At 42.2% G+C, this 15267-nt stretch overlaps 1 long non-coding RNA gene and 1 pseudogene across 1 annotated transcript; one reads left to right on the forward strand and one right to left on the reverse strand.

Moving 5' to 3' along the window:
* Positions 1–769: 769 nt before the first annotated feature.
* LOC140642253 (GPN-loop GTPase 1-like) lies at positions 770–1807 on the forward strand (annotated as a pseudogene).
* Positions 1808–2396: 589 nt separating this feature from the next.
* On the reverse strand, positions 2397–4955 carry LOC140642254 (uncharacterized). Its single transcript, XR_012038745.1, has 3 exons — positions 4835–4955; positions 4491–4564; positions 2397–3325 (listed from the first exon to the last, which is right to left on the reverse strand). It is a non-coding gene; the product is annotated as an uncharacterized lncRNA (long non-coding RNA).
* Positions 4956–15267: the final 10312 nt, after the last annotated feature.

Raw genomic sequence — 15267 nt, forward strand, 5'->3', positions numbered from 1 at the left:
AGACACTGAAACTCAGTGGTAACTAACAAGCAGTGCTCTTACAAACAGGTAATTCTTTCTGGAATCCCATGTACCACTGAATATCAGTATGGCCATAAAGTTGGCTTATTCATTGTTTTCCATGTTTATACGTTTTCTAAGCAATTGAAAGGAATCCCTTTCATTGAAAGACAGCCTATGGTGGGACGTGTAATTGTCCTCAATCTTTATTCCACTAGACTTCTATCACCACCCAACTGTGCAAAGAGTAACATCACACCTACACTCATACAAAACAACTGGAATAATACATCACTGAGTGCTACAGATATACACTGAATAATAAATATTTTGACGTCAAGCAGCCCAGCCTTCATGAACAGATCCCTTCTCTGGGGGAAGTTAATGAAAGTAAAGACTGAAGGAGAAATGGAAGGGCTTCTCAAGGGAGCATGACCTGGAAATCCACTGAGAAAAACAGCCAAGAAGGGATTGCCAGTTCTCAAAAGAGGGCCCCAAAGGTAAGCATACTCTGTTTAGTCAGCAACAACGCTGTTGAGAAATAATGCATAAGATTTAGAAAAGTTGACCAAAACACAAACAAAAGCTCTCCAGGCACATGGAGAGGAGTGGAGAGAACCAGGAGAAAGATGGCGGCACCCACAGAGGCAGCTGAGTCACAGGCCTGGGCATCCTTGGCCCGCAGTGTGTCTGCCGTGTTAGGACCAGTGGGATCTGCAGAACCACCTTTGCACAGGTGATGTACAAGGCGCGGGAGTAGTAGAGGCTTACTGGACACCTGCATAGCCAAGGCTCTCTGCCTTACATGGTTAATCTGGACCCCGCTGTACAGGAAGTACCCTTTCCTGCCACTATCGACATTCATGACACCGTGAAGTATAAAGAAGTCATGAAACAATATGGACTTGTGCCCAGTGGTGGTATAGGGACCTTAATCAATCTCTTTGCTACCAGATTTGATCAGGTGATGAAATTTATTGAGAAGGCCCAGAATATGTTTAAATATGTCTTGATTGACCTACCTGGACAGATTGAGGTGTTCACATGGTCAGCTTCTGGAACAATCATCACCGAGTCCCTGGCATCCTCATTTCCAAAAGTTGTTATACATCAAGAAGTACCAACCCAGTGACCTTCATGTCCAATATACTCTATGCTTGCAGCATCTTGTACAAAACCAAGCTGCCTTTCATTGTGGTTATGAATAAAAGTGACAGCATTGATCACAGCTTTGCAGTGGAATGGATGCAAGATTTTGAGGCTTTCTAAGATGTCTTGAATCAAGAGACTCCATATGTCAGTAACCTGACTTGTTCAATGGGCCTGGTGTTGGATGAGTTTTACAGCTCACTTAGGGAGGTGAGTGCTTTCTGGGCACAGAGTTAGATGAACCCTTCGTGCAAGTCACCAGTGCTGCAGAAGAGTATGAAAGGGCATATCGTCCTGATTATGAACGTCTAGAGAAGTCACTGGCCAGTGCACAGAGCCAGGAGCAGAAAGAACAACTGGAACACCTTCGAAAAGATATGGGCTCAGTAGCCTTGGACACATACTGGACAATGTCCAATACTCAACATGAGTTTGTAGTTTATAACAAACTTAAAGAGAGGCCACAGACAGCTTCTCTCCTGCTCTCAACCCTTCTGACTTGATCCTGACTTGGGGAACTTTGGATGAAGAGGATGACAAAGCCGACAATGATACTGATGATACTGATCACAGAGTTACAGAGGAAAGCTCTGAAGAGCCATCATTCCAGAATTTGATGCAAGAATCAATGGCAGAGTACTGGAAGAGAAACAAGTAGTTTCTAGAAGTCCAAAATTTTGGAACTCTGAAGGAACTATCCTAACCTCTGATTAGGGGCTACTGTAAAGGAAAATTTTGTTCAAAGTAGCAGTTTCTCTTATAGGAAAATTTGACCCAGATGCAGCCAGGGAAAGACCACCGGACCTGACGGGTATATGCCATTGCCCCTTGGCCTTTCCCTTGGATTTATGCAAGGAAGGATATTCTGACTATTCTTGGATCCTGGACAGCCCTTCAAGCCTAAAACTCAAGTTGTATCATTTGAACTCAAGTACTTTTGCTGCTGATAGATGGAAAAGAGAGAACTTACTATTCACCTCCAATTTCTATGAGGCTGGATCTGTCCTCTACTTTCCCATCTTGCCCTTGACCCTGTGCCATGAGTTCCCTCGCCATTTAGCAGAAAGGGAAAGAGGAAGCATGAGCTTGCCCAGGGTGGCAGTAGAGTCTCTTTGGCAACCAATCAATGTTGGGTGCAAGTGGTGCCTCACACAGGGTAGCTCATTGTAGGACAACAGGTTCATTGAAGAGAGTCAGCAAAACATATGATAAATGAATACAAGTCCTGCTTTGGATGGTGACTTGGATAGAGAGTTTTTAATTTAAAAAAATACACAAACCAAAAACCAAAGACCTACTTTTTTCTAAGTTACTAAAAAGGATTCAAGGAACGCCACTAACAGAAATTACGATATTCTGGATAAACTACATATTAAATTGTTTTCATTAATTAGGAAAGCAGTAACAAGAATGATCCAGATGTTATTATATTAGCTTTAAAAATATTGATTTTATACTTAAAATGTAGTATACCTCTCAGAAAAGAATTGTAGCTCCAATTATTTGACTAGGTGATGTTGGTGTTAATATTCTTGGTAGTTAACAACAAAAATATATTCTTGGCAGTGACAATAAGAAGAGTGTGATGAAACTAGTTTGTAACTACACATTTGATGTAGAAAAAAAAATCTGTTTATCGTGTGTGTCCTATGTACCAGACACTGTGCTGGGTCAGGTTTTTACCTGTATCATTTGATTTAATAATATGAGGTTACTATTTTCACTTGAAAACCAGAAATCAGTCAGTTGCATGTAACAGAAATTATACAAATAAGGGTTTCTTTCTCTCATGTAACAAGAAATCTGAGATAAATCAGGGATAGTTTATTAATAAGAATTAAGCAGGATGCCTGGGTGGCTCAGTGGTTGAGCATCTGCCTTCGGCTTGGGACATGATCCCGGAGTTCCGGGATCATGTCCCACATCGGGCTGCCTGCAAGGAGCCTGCTTCTCCCTCTGCCTATGTCCCTGCCTTCTCTCTGTGTCTCTCATGAATAAATAAATAAAATCTTTAAAAAAAAAGAATTAGGGGATCCCTGGGTGGCTCAGCGGTTTGGCGCCTGCCTTTGGCCCAGGGGGCGGTCCTGGAGTCCTGGGATCGGGTCCCACGTCGGGCTCCTGGCATGGAGCCTGCTTCTCCCTCTGCCTGTGTCTCTGCCTCTCTCTCTCTCTGTGTCTATCATGAATAAATAAATAAATAAATATTAAAAAAAAAAAGAATTAACCTATTTTCTTCTGTTTTCAAATCTACCATTCGTAGCAAAACTGTTGCCTCATGGTAACAATATGGCTGCCACAGCTCTATGCAACACATGTACTTTCTAGTCAGGAAGAAGGAGGAAAGTGGTCCAAGAAGGTTCTCATTTCTTTTTCTTAAAATTCATAAACCTTCTCAGGTAGTGGCCAGCAGACTTCCTTATCTTATTCTTCATTGACCAGACATGAGTTACTTGGTCACGCCTAGCTATAAGGAAGGTTGGCAAGGTATCTGGCTTTCAAACATCTAGAACAGGAGGAACAGGGGAGAAGAAAGTGGAATGGCTGATGGGTTAGCCAAGTTATGATGTTCCTATGCCATTTAATGGATGTGGACACTGAGGCACAGCAGGGATAATTAACATACCTAAAGTCATATAGTAAGTAAGTAGCATATGAACACATGAAACCTGGCACTTTGCTTCCAAACCCTGTGCTCCTCTTTACCTCATTGCCTTCTCAGAGTGAAGTTAACTGCAGAAATCATGAGGCTTTTTTTGCATAGAACAATGTGTTGCTTACAGAATTTACTACCGTGAAATATAAAGTTAGTAATATATCATTTTCCTAAACATATTTTTAACTAATGTAGTTATAGCCAACCAATGAAATTAGGTAAATGTTAGTCAAAAAATGTGTATTAAATGGGCGAATTAAGAATTTATTTCTGATATAGAATGCTATGAAATAATCCTACAACACAATATAAATGGAAAGGCAGGCTGGGAGAGAGAAAAATCAAGCTAGAGCAATGATGAGTGGCTTACTTTTGGTTTATCCAGACTTACTCCATGAAATATAGGATCTGGAAGTATTTGGGTGTCTTGACTAGAGTTGAAAAGTTCACAAGAGTTATTTCTATATATAGTAATTATGAAGGTTAATTGTATCTTATCTTGACTGAGACACAGGTGCCTGTATATCTGGTTAAACATTATTCTGGGTGTGTCTGTGGAGGTGTTTCTGGAGGAGAGTAACACTTGAATTGGAGGAGGGAGTGAAGCAGATGGCTCTCGTGTAGATGGGCCCCATTCATTCCGTGGGAGGCCTGAGTAGAACAAAGGGCAGGGTAAGGAGGAACTCACTTTTTTTGTCTTTGAGCTGAGGCATTGGTCTTCTCCATTTGGGCTGAAACTTACACCACTGGCTCTATGATTCTCTGGTTTGCAGAAAAAATCCACAAAAATAAATTTATTTACTGTTGCAAAGTGAGTCTTATTAATCCATTAATTATTGTTTTCTATTGATATTTTTTTATCCAAGATCAATAGATTTAGTAAACACAACAAAAAATAGACAATAATTATAGATCCTAAAACTATAACTTTAACATATGTACTGTGTTGAAATGTGTACTAGTCAGCTCTGGGCTGCCATAACAAAACACCACAGCCCAAGTGGCTTAGAGAACAAAAATCTATTTACTTACAGTTCTGGAGACCAAAAGTCCAAGCTCAAGGTTTGGGCTGATTTGGTTTCTGGCGAGGGCATTCTTCCTGGCAGCCACTTTTTCACTATATCCTCACCTGGTCTTTCCTTATTGCCTGCACATAGGAGAGCAAACTCTAGTCTCTTCCTTTTCTTATAAGGACACCTAATCCAAGAGGACTAGGGTTCCACTTTTATGACCCCATTTAACAATTCTTGTTTACAGGCTTCATTGCTCACAATCACACTGTAGGCGAAGGCTTCCAGATATGAATTTGGGGGGCATGATTCAGTCCATAACTACAGGTGTTAGAGTGGTATCTCTGGTATTTTTGGGTTTTTGTTCATTACGTAAATGTATCATTTACTTGTTTTATTTGAAAAGGATTGTAAAAGAAAAACACAAATCCTTTGCTCTACTTTTCTGACCCTAGGCTCTGTCTCCAAAGGCAACAACTTTCAACTCTTTTCATAGCAGCAATTTTTTTTCTTTTTTCTTGACTATTTTATTTACAAAAAGAGAAAAAGAGAGAGAAGGAGAGAGGGAGAACATGCAGAGTTGAGGGACAGAGGGAGAGGGAGAGAGAGAGAATCTCAAGCATACTCTAGGCTGAGCACAGAGCCTGATGTGGGGCTCCACCTCACAACCTTGAGATCATGACCCAAGCCAAAATCAAGAGTCAGAAGCTTAACTCACTGAGCCACCCAGGCATCTGCAGCAATTTTCTTAATAGCTAAAAATTCGAAACACCAAAATGTCTACCAGCTGAAGTATGCATAAAATACACCATTCAGAATAGCCTGGGTGGCTCAGTGCTTTAGCACCGCCTTCAGCCCAGGGCATGATCCTGGGGACCAGGGATCGAGTGCCATGTCAGGCTCCCTGCATGGAGCCTGTTTCTCCCTCTGCCTGTGTCTCTGCCTCTCTCTGTCTCTGTGTCTTTCAGGAATAAACAAATAAAATCTTAAAAAACGCATTCATACAAGGGATTATTATTTTTTCTTTTTTTAATCTTTTTTTAAAATATTTTTTATTGGTGTTCAATTTACCAACATACAGAATAACCCCCAGTGCCCGTCACCCATTCACTCCCACCCCCCGCCCTCCTCCCCTTCTACCACCCCTAGTTCGTTTCCCAGAATTAGCAGTCTTTACGTTCTGTCTCCCTTTCTGATATTTCCCACACATTTCTTCTCCCTTCCCTTATATTCCCATTCACTATTATTTATATTCCCCAAATGAATGAGAACATATGTTTGTCCTTCTCCGACTAACTTACTTCACTCAGCATAATACCCTCCAGTTCCATCCACGTTGAAGCAAATGGTGGGTATTTGTCATTTCTAAAAGCTGAGTAATATTCCATTGTATACATAAACCACATCTTCTTTACCCACTCATCTTTCGATGGACACTGAGGCTCCTTCCACAGTTTGGCTATTGTGGCCATTGCTGCTATAAATATCGGGGTGCAAGTGTCCTGGCGTTTCATTGCATCTGTATCTTTGGGGTAAATCCCCAACAGTGCAATTGCTGGGTCGTAGGGCAGGTCTATTTTTAACTCTTTGAGGAACCTCCACACAGTTTTCCAGAGTGGCTGCACCAGTTCACATTCCCACCAACAGTGTAAGAGGGTTCCCCTTTCTCCACATCCTCTCCAACATTTGTGGTTTCCTGCCTTGTTAATTTTCCCCATTCTCACTGGTGTGAGGTGGGATCTCATTGTGGTTTTGATTTGTATTTCCCTGATGGCAAGTGATGCAGAACATTTTCACATATGCATGTTGGCCATGTCTATGTCTTCCTCTGTGAGATTTCTCTTCATGTCTTTTGCCCATTTCATGATTGGATTGTTTGTTTCTTTGCTGTTGAGTTGAATAAGTTCTTTATAGATCTTGGAAACTAGCCCTTTATCTGATAGTCATTTGCAAATATCTTCTCCCATTCTGTAGGTTGTCTTTGAGTTTTGTTGACTGTATCCTTTGCTGTGCAAAAGCTTCTTATCATGGGGATCCCTGGGTGGCGCAGCGGTTTAGCGCCTGACTTTGGCGCAGGGCGCGATCCTGGAGACCCGGGATCAAATCCCACATCGGGCTCCCGGTGCATGGAGCCTGCTTCTCCCTCTGCCTGTGTCTCTGCCTCTCTCTCTCTCTCTATCTCTCTCTCTCTGATGACTATCATAAATAAATAAATTTAAAAAAAAAAAAAGCTTCTTATCTTGATGAAGTCTCAGTAGTTCATTTTTGCTTTTGTTTCTTTTGCCTTCGTGGATGTATCTTGCAAGAAGTTACTGTGGCTGAGTTCAAAAACGGTGTTGCTTGTGTTCTCCTCTAGGATTTTGATGGAATCTTGTCTCACATTTAGATCTTTCATCCATTTTGAGTTTATCTTTGTGTATGGTGAAAGAGAGTGGTCTAGTTTCATTCTTCTGCATGTGAATGTCCAATGTTCCCAGCACCATTTATTGAAGAGACTGTCTTTCTTCCAATGGATAGTCTTTCCTCCTTTATCGAATATTAGTTGACCATAAAGTTCAGGGTCCACTTCTGGATTCTCTATTCTGTACCATTGATCTATGTGTCTTGTTTTTGTGCCAGTACCACACTGTCTTGATGACCACAGCTTTGTAGTACAACTTGAAATCTGGCATTGTGATGCCCCCAGATACGTTTTTCTTTATTAAAATTCCCCTGGCTATTCGGGGTCTTTTCTGATTCCACACAAATCTTAAAATAATTTGTTCTAACTCTCTGAAGAAAGTCCATGGTATTTTGATAGGGATTGCATTAAACGTGTAAATTGCCCTGGGTAACATTGACATTTTCACAATATTAATTCTGCCAATCCATGAGCATGGAATATTTTTCCATCTCTTTGTGTCTTCCTCAATTTCTTTCAGAAGTGTTCTATAGTTTTTAGGGTATACATCCTTTACATCTTTGGTTAGGTTTATTCCTAGGTATCTTATGCTTTTGGGTGCAATTGTAAATGGGATTGACTCCTTAATTTCTCTTTCTTCAGTCTCATTGTTAGTGTATAGAAATGCCACTGATTTCTGGGCATTGATTTTGTATCCTGCCACGCTACCGAATTGCTGTATGAGTTCTAGCAATCTTGGGGTGGAGACTTTTGGGTTTTCTAGGTAGAGTATCATGTCATCAGCGAAGAGGGAGAGTTTGACTTCTTCTTTGCCAATTTGAATGCCTTTAATGTCTTTTTGTTGTCTGATTGCTGAGGCTCGGACTTCCAGTACTATGCTGAATAGCAGTGGTGAGAGTGGACATCCCTGTCTTGTTCCTGATATTAGGGGAAAGGCTTCCAGTGCTTCCCCATTGAGAATGATATTTGCTGTGGGCTTTTCGTAGATGGCTTTTAAGATGTTGAGAAATTTTCCCTCTATCCCTACACTCTGAAGAGTTTTGATCAAAAATGGATGCTGTATTTTGTCAAATGCTTTCTCTGCATCTAATGAGAGGATCATATGGTTCTTGGTTTTTCTCTTGCTGATATGTTGAATCACATTGATTGTTTTACGGGTGTTGAACCAGCCTTGCGTCCCAGGGATAAATCCTACTTGGTCATAGTGAATAATTTTCTTAATGTACTGTTGGATCCTATTGGCCAGTATCTTGTTGAGAATTTTTGCATCCATGTTCATCAGGGATATTGGTCTGTAATTCTCCTTTTTGGTGGGGTCTTTGTCTGGTTTTGGAATTAAGGTGATGCTGCCCTCATAGAACGAATTTGGAAGTACTCCATCTCTTTCTATCTTTCCAAACAGCTTTAGGAGAATAGGTATGATTTCTTCTTTAAACGTTTGATAGAATTCCCCTGGGAAGCCATCTGGCCCTGGACTTTTGTGTCTTGGGAGGTTTTTGATGACTGCTTCAATTTCCTCCCTGGTTATTGGCCTGTTAAGGTTTTCTATTTCTTCCTGTTCCAGTTTTGATAGTTTGTGGCTTTCCAGGAATGCGTCCATTTCTTCTAGATTGCCTAATTTATTGGAGTATAGCTGTTCATAATATGTTTTTAAAATCGTTTGTATTTCCTTGGTGTTGGTAGTGATCTCTCCTTTCTCATTCATGATTTTATTAATTTGAGTCTTCTCTCTCTTCTTTTTAATAAGGCTGGCTAATGGTTTATCTATCTTATTAATTCTTTCAAAGAACCAACTCCTGGTTCTGTTGATCTGTTCCACAGTTCTTCTGGTCTCGATTTCGTTGAGTTCTGCTCGAATCTTTATTAACTCTATTCTTCTCCTGGGTGTAGGATCTATTTGCTGTTTTTTCTCTAGTTCCTTTATGTGTAAGGTTAGCTTTTGTATTTGAGTTCTTTCCAGTTTTTGAATGGATGCTTGTATTGTGATATATTTCCCCCTTAGGACTGCTTTTGCTGCATCCCAAAGATTTTGAATGGTTGTATCTTCATTCTCATTAGTTTCCATGAATCTTTTTAATTCTTCCTTAATTTCCTGGTTGACCCTTTCATCTTTTAGCAGGATGGTCCTTAACCTCCACGTGTTTGAGGTCCTTCCAAACTTCTTGTTGTGATAAGTTCTAATTTCAAGGCACTATGGTCTGAGAATATGCAGGGGACGATCCCAATCTTTTGGTATCGGTTCAGACCCAATTTGTGACCCAGTAAGTGGTCTATTCTGGAGAAAGTTCCATGTGCACTTGAGAAGAATGTGTATTCAGTTGCGTTTGGATGTAAAGTTCTGTAGATATCTGTGAAATCCATCTGGTCCAGTGTATCATTTAAAGCTCTCATTTCTTTGGTGATGTTGTGCTTAGAAGACCTATCGAGTATAGAAAGAGCTAGATTGAAGTCACCAAGTATAAGTGTATTATTATCTAAGTATTTCTTCACTTTGGTTATTAATTGATTTATATATTTGGCAGCTCCCACATTTGGGGCATATATATTGAGGATTGTAAGTCCTCTTGTTGGATAGATCCTTTAAGTATGAGATAGTGTCCCCCTTCATCTCTCACTACAGTCTTTGGGGTAAATTTTAGTTTATCTGATATAAGGATGGCTACCCCTGCTTTCTTTTGAGGACCATTCGAATGGTAAATGGTTCTCCAACCTTTTATTTTCAGGCTGTAGGTGTCCTTCTGTCTAAAATGAGTCTCTTGTAGACAGCAAATAGATGGGTCCTGCTTTTTTATCCAGTCTGAAACCCTGCGCCTTTTGATGGGGTCATTAAGCCCGTTCACATTCAGAGTTACTATTGAGAGATATGAGTTTAGTGTCATCATGATATCTATTCAGTCCTTGTTTTTGTGGATTGTTCCACTGAACTTCTTCTTAAAGGGGAATTTTAAGAGTCCCCCTTAAAATTTCTTGCAGAGCTGGTTTGGAGGTCACATATTCTTTCAGTTGCTGCCTGTCTTGGAAGCTCTTTATCTCTCCTTCCATTTCGAATGAGAGCCTTGCTTGATAAAGTATTCTTGGTTGCATGTTCTTCTCATTTAGGACCCTGAATATATCCTGCCAGCCCTTTCTGGCCTGCCAGGTCTCTGTGGAGAGGTCTGCTGTTACCCTAATACTCCTCCCCATAAAAGTCAGGGATTTCTTGTCTCTTGCTGCTTTAAGGATCTTCTCTTTATCTTTGGAGTTTGCAAGCTTCACTATTAAATGTCGAGGTGTTGAACGGTTTTTATTGATTTTAGGGGGGGAATCTCTCTATTTCCTGGATCTGAATGCCTGTTTCCCTTACCAGATTAGGAAAGTTTTCAGCTAGAATTTGTTCAAATACATATTCTGGCCCTCTGTCCCTTTCGGCGCCCTCGGGAACACCAATTAAATGTAGGTTTTTCTTCCTCAGGCTGTCGTTTATTTCCCTTAATCTATCTTCATGGTCTTTTAATCGTTTGTCTCTTTTTTCCTCAGTTTCCCTCTTTGCCATCAACTTGTCTTCTATGTCACTCACTCGTTCTTCCACCTCGTTAACCGTCGTCGTTAGGACTTCTAGTTTGGATTGCATCTCATTCAATTGATTTTTAATTTCTGCCTGATTAGCTCTAAATTCTGCAGTCATGAAGTCTCTTGAGTCCTTTATGCTTTTTTCTAGAGCCACCAGTAGCTGTATAATAGTGCTTCTGAATTGGCTTTCTGACATTGAATTGTAATCCAGGTTTTGTAACTCTGTGGGAGAGAGGACTGTTTCTGATTCTTTCTTTTGAGGTGAGGTTTTCTTTCTAGTCATTTTGCTCAGTGCAGAGTGGCCAAAAAGCCAGTTGTATTGGGAAAAGGAGAAAAAGAGAGGAGAGAAAGAAGGAAAGAAAAGAGAAAGAGAAAAAAAAAAGGAAGAAAAAAAGAAAAAAAAAGAAAAAGAGAAAGAAAAAGAAAGAAAGGGGAAAAAAAGGGTGGGGGAAGCAAACAAATCTAAAAGCAAAACAAAATAAAACAAAAAACTCACGGGGGAGTATCTTCTGACTCTGTATATTTTAAGTCCCTTGACTTCCCCTGGAACTTGTCCGTCTAGCTGGTCTTCTGGGGGAGGGGCCTGTTGTGCTGATTTTCAGGTGTGAGCACTTGGGGGAGCTGCTCTGCCCCCTGCCTGGTGCAGGGCTCAGTGGGGGTTGTTTACCCCGTGAGGCCCCAGGAGGAACAACCTCAGTGGCGGGGCCAGCCCTGGAGCCCTGGAGTCAGCCCCCGCAGTAGCTCCGGAGCTCTCGTCTGCAGGGCCTGGAGGCTCCGGGGCGGGGCCGCTGATCTGCTCAGCTGGGGCAGAAGCGTCCTTGCTGTCCTGGGCCCTCCCGGCCTCTGCCTGTCCCGGGGGGAGGCCGGATCCTGGGCTGTGTCCCGGCGCCCTGTGCTCGGGGCCTGCGCTGTTGGATTCGCGCTCCCGCCCCGCAGCCCCCTCCCCGGAGCCGCCGCCCGAGCCCCCCCACCCCCGCCCAGCTGCTCCCGGGACCGCGCAGCCCCCTCCGCACGGAGCCTCTTCCTCTGCCCGAGCCCCTCCGAGCTGCTCCCGGGGCCGCGCAGCCCCCTCCGCGGAGCCGCCCCCGAGCCCCTCCGAGCTGCTCCGGGTCCCGCTGGTCCCCCGTGCGCGCTGCAGCCCTTAGGGAGCTCGGCGCACTCTCCTGGGCGCGCAGTTGCTCTGTTACTGCCCCAGGGAGCCCGAGGGCATCCCCGCCCTCCTGGGTCCTGCTCCAACTCCCCGCGAGCCCCTTTCCACCGGGAAGGTCGGTGCAGCTCCTGCTCCTCCGGGACGGGGCTCTCCTGTCCTGGGGACACTCGCCCCGGCCTCAGCCCGGCTCCTCGCGGGGCCCCTCCCCCTCGGAGGCCTTTGTTTCTTTACTTCTTTTTCCCGGTCTTCCTACCTTGATAGATGCGCGAACTCTTCTCACTCTAGCATTCCAGCTGGTCTCTCTTTAAATCTCAGGCCGAATTCATAGATTTTCAGGATGATTGGAAGGTTTTCTAGGTAATTTGGTGGGGACAGGTGACTTGGGGACCCCACTCTTCCACCATCTTGCCCCTCCCCCCCAAGGGATTATTATTCAGCAGTAAGAGAATGAGCGCGGCTGCATGCTACAATGCAAACGACCTTGAAAACATTATACCTGGGATGTCTGGGTGGCTCAGTGGTTGAGCATCTGCCTTTGGCTCAGGTTGTGATCCCGGGATCTGGGACGGAGTCCACCATCGGGCTCCCTGCATGGAGCCTGCTTCTCCCTCTGCCTGTGTCTCCGCCTCTCTCTGTGTGTCTCTTGAATAAAGAGGTAAAATCTTTAAAAAAACAAAACAAAACATAATGGCGGTGAAGGAAGTCAGTCACAGAAGACCGCTCCTATGATTCTATTTATATGAAAAGTGTACAACAGGCAGCTCGAGAGACAGAGGATTAGTGGCTGCCTAGGGTTGAGGAGGGCTAACGGGGGAGTGACTGCCAATGGGTAGGGAGTTTCTTTTTTTGGAGGTAATAAAAATTTCTAAACTCAGATTGTGGGGATTCTCTCACAACTCCGTGACTGTACTAAAACCATTGAATGGGGCAGCCTGGGTGGCTCAGCGGTTTAGCACTGCCTTCAGCCCAGGGCCTGATCCTGGAGACCCGGGATCCAGTCCCACCTCAGGCTTCCTGCATGGAGCCTGCTTCTCTCTCTGCCTCTGTCTCTCATGAATAAATAAAATCTTTACAAAAAAATTTAAAAGGAATAAAAAAATAGTTAAAAAAATAAAACCATTGAATGGTAAATGTTCAACAAGGGAACTTTATGGTGTGTAAATTATATGTTGACAAATATGTAAAAAGCAAAACAATGTATCAATAATATCAGGAAGAAAAGATGTATGGTTATGGTGGGGATGGGAAGGAATGCATAGAATGAAGATGTTTGAGTAGATAAGAAAATAATCCTTAACTCCTTAATCCTCTTTCATTCCCACTCGCATCCCTTTACTCTTATTTAAAAATAATTCTTTTTAAACGGACACATTTTCAAAACTAAGCAAATTAAACATATTTCCTCAATATATTTTGTCAGTAATCATCTTTCCACTTCCAACATCTTTCAATAAGATTTTGCACATCAGCTACATTAAATAACCCACGAGCTCCATTTTCTTTCTTCTGAAGAATCCCTGTGGGAAGCCTCGGATCCTGGTCCTTCCTCTTCAAGCTCCAGGCACACTGGGAGCACTCACTCCTCAGCGCTCCCCGCACTCAATCTCCTCCTGGAGACTTCTCACTTCTGTTGTTCTCTCTCGGCATTCTGGAGCATGTTCTCTCAACACGAAAGGCTCAGGGGAAGGCATTTTTCCCCCTGATTTTTAAGGATCTGAAAAATGTATTTTCTCCCACTTACTTGAAAATTTGTTGCTTGTAGAATTTCAGGTTGCAAATCATTTTGCCTCAGAATTTTGAAGGAGTTTCTGCAAGGTCTTCTGGTGTGCTGTGTTGCTTTGTGAGATGTCTGATGCAATTTTCCTCCCCTTCCTGTGTATATGTGACTTTTTTCTCTTTGGCATATTTTTTTCTTTTGTCAATTTTGTTTTAACATTTAGCAATTATTACATTAGAATAACAAATTTCTTTCCGTGCATGCCATTTAACTGCTTCCAAAGAAAGATCTATTATCTCCTTTCTAAATTTCTGGGTTTGAACTTCTTGAGTCCACTTACAAGTGGATTTTTTAATGCAGTACAGAACTGGAAATTTATTTTTTTTCTTATTTTTTTAAATTGTAGTTGACAGAGTGTTATGTTAGTTTCAGGTATACAACATAGTGATTCAACATTTCTATACATTATGTAAAACTGGTGTGTGTAGTCACCATCTGTCACTAGAAACTTTTTTAGAGTTTTATTTGAGAAAGAGAGAGAGAGGTGCGGAGTGGCAGAGGGAGAGGGAGAGAGAAACTTTAGCAGTCTTCTGTCCAGAGTGCAGAGCTTGATGTGGGGCTCGATCCCATGACTCTGAGATCACAACCTGAACCAAAACCCAAGTTAGGACCTTCAACCAACTGTGCTATCCAGGCATCCCTGACACTAGAAACTTTTCAGGATCACTCTTTGTTCCAAAAAGTTATCAATATGCCTTTATTATACTGGATCTCTGTTAAGCCTTTTCTTTTAGATTCCTTAGTTTTGTAAACTTTTTTTGGTAATGTTTCTTTGAAACTTTTTTCTTCTATTTTCATATTTTCAGGGGCCAGAGACTCCCATTAAATTCTGAGCTTCTTAGATTAGAATCTTTTTCTTTTTAATAGTTGCTTTTTTTTGTTCAGTTCCTCCTTGTAAAGTTCCTTTGTAAAGTTCCTTGAATTTTAGTTTGAAGAGTTCGTTCTAGATTTTTATTTTTTAAAGATTTTATTTATTTGTTTATTCATGAGGGACACAAAGAGAGGGAGGCAGAGACAAAGGCAGAGGGAGAAGCAGGCTCTGTGCAGGGAGCCCGACGCGGGACTCGATCCCAGAACCCCGGGACCATGCCCTGAATGGAAGGCAGATGCTCAACCACTGAGCCACCCAGGTTCCCCACACTACATTTTTAATTGTTCATTTTCATTAACTAGCTGATCATATTCCATGAAATCCTGATTCTAGTTCTAGTTTGGGGCAGATTAGATTATAAAGTTTTAAAAACAAGAGGTGATTATAGGTACATGTGCAGGTAAATGTTACATTCACTTGCTGATTACTAAAATCACTTATTGGGATCCCTGGGTGGCTCAGCAGTTGAGTGCCTGCCTTTGGCCCTGGGCGTGATCCAGGGTCCCAGGATTGAATTCCACATGGGGCTCCCTATGGGGAGCCTACTTCTCCCTCTGCCTGTATCTCTGCCTCTCTCTCTGTGTCTCTCATGAATAAAATCTTTAAAAAATAAAATAAAATCGCTTATTCATTAAGCATATTTACTTAGCACTATGCCATGCACTGAAGGACAAAAGGGGGACAAAAAGAAAAGTGAACCGGTAAAC

The sequence above is a fragment of the Canis lupus genome, chromosome 11, assembly GCF_048164855.1.
Source record: "Canis lupus baileyi chromosome 11, mCanLup2.hap1, whole genome shotgun sequence".
NCBI lineage: Eukaryota > Metazoa > Chordata > Mammalia > Carnivora > Canidae > Canis > Canis lupus.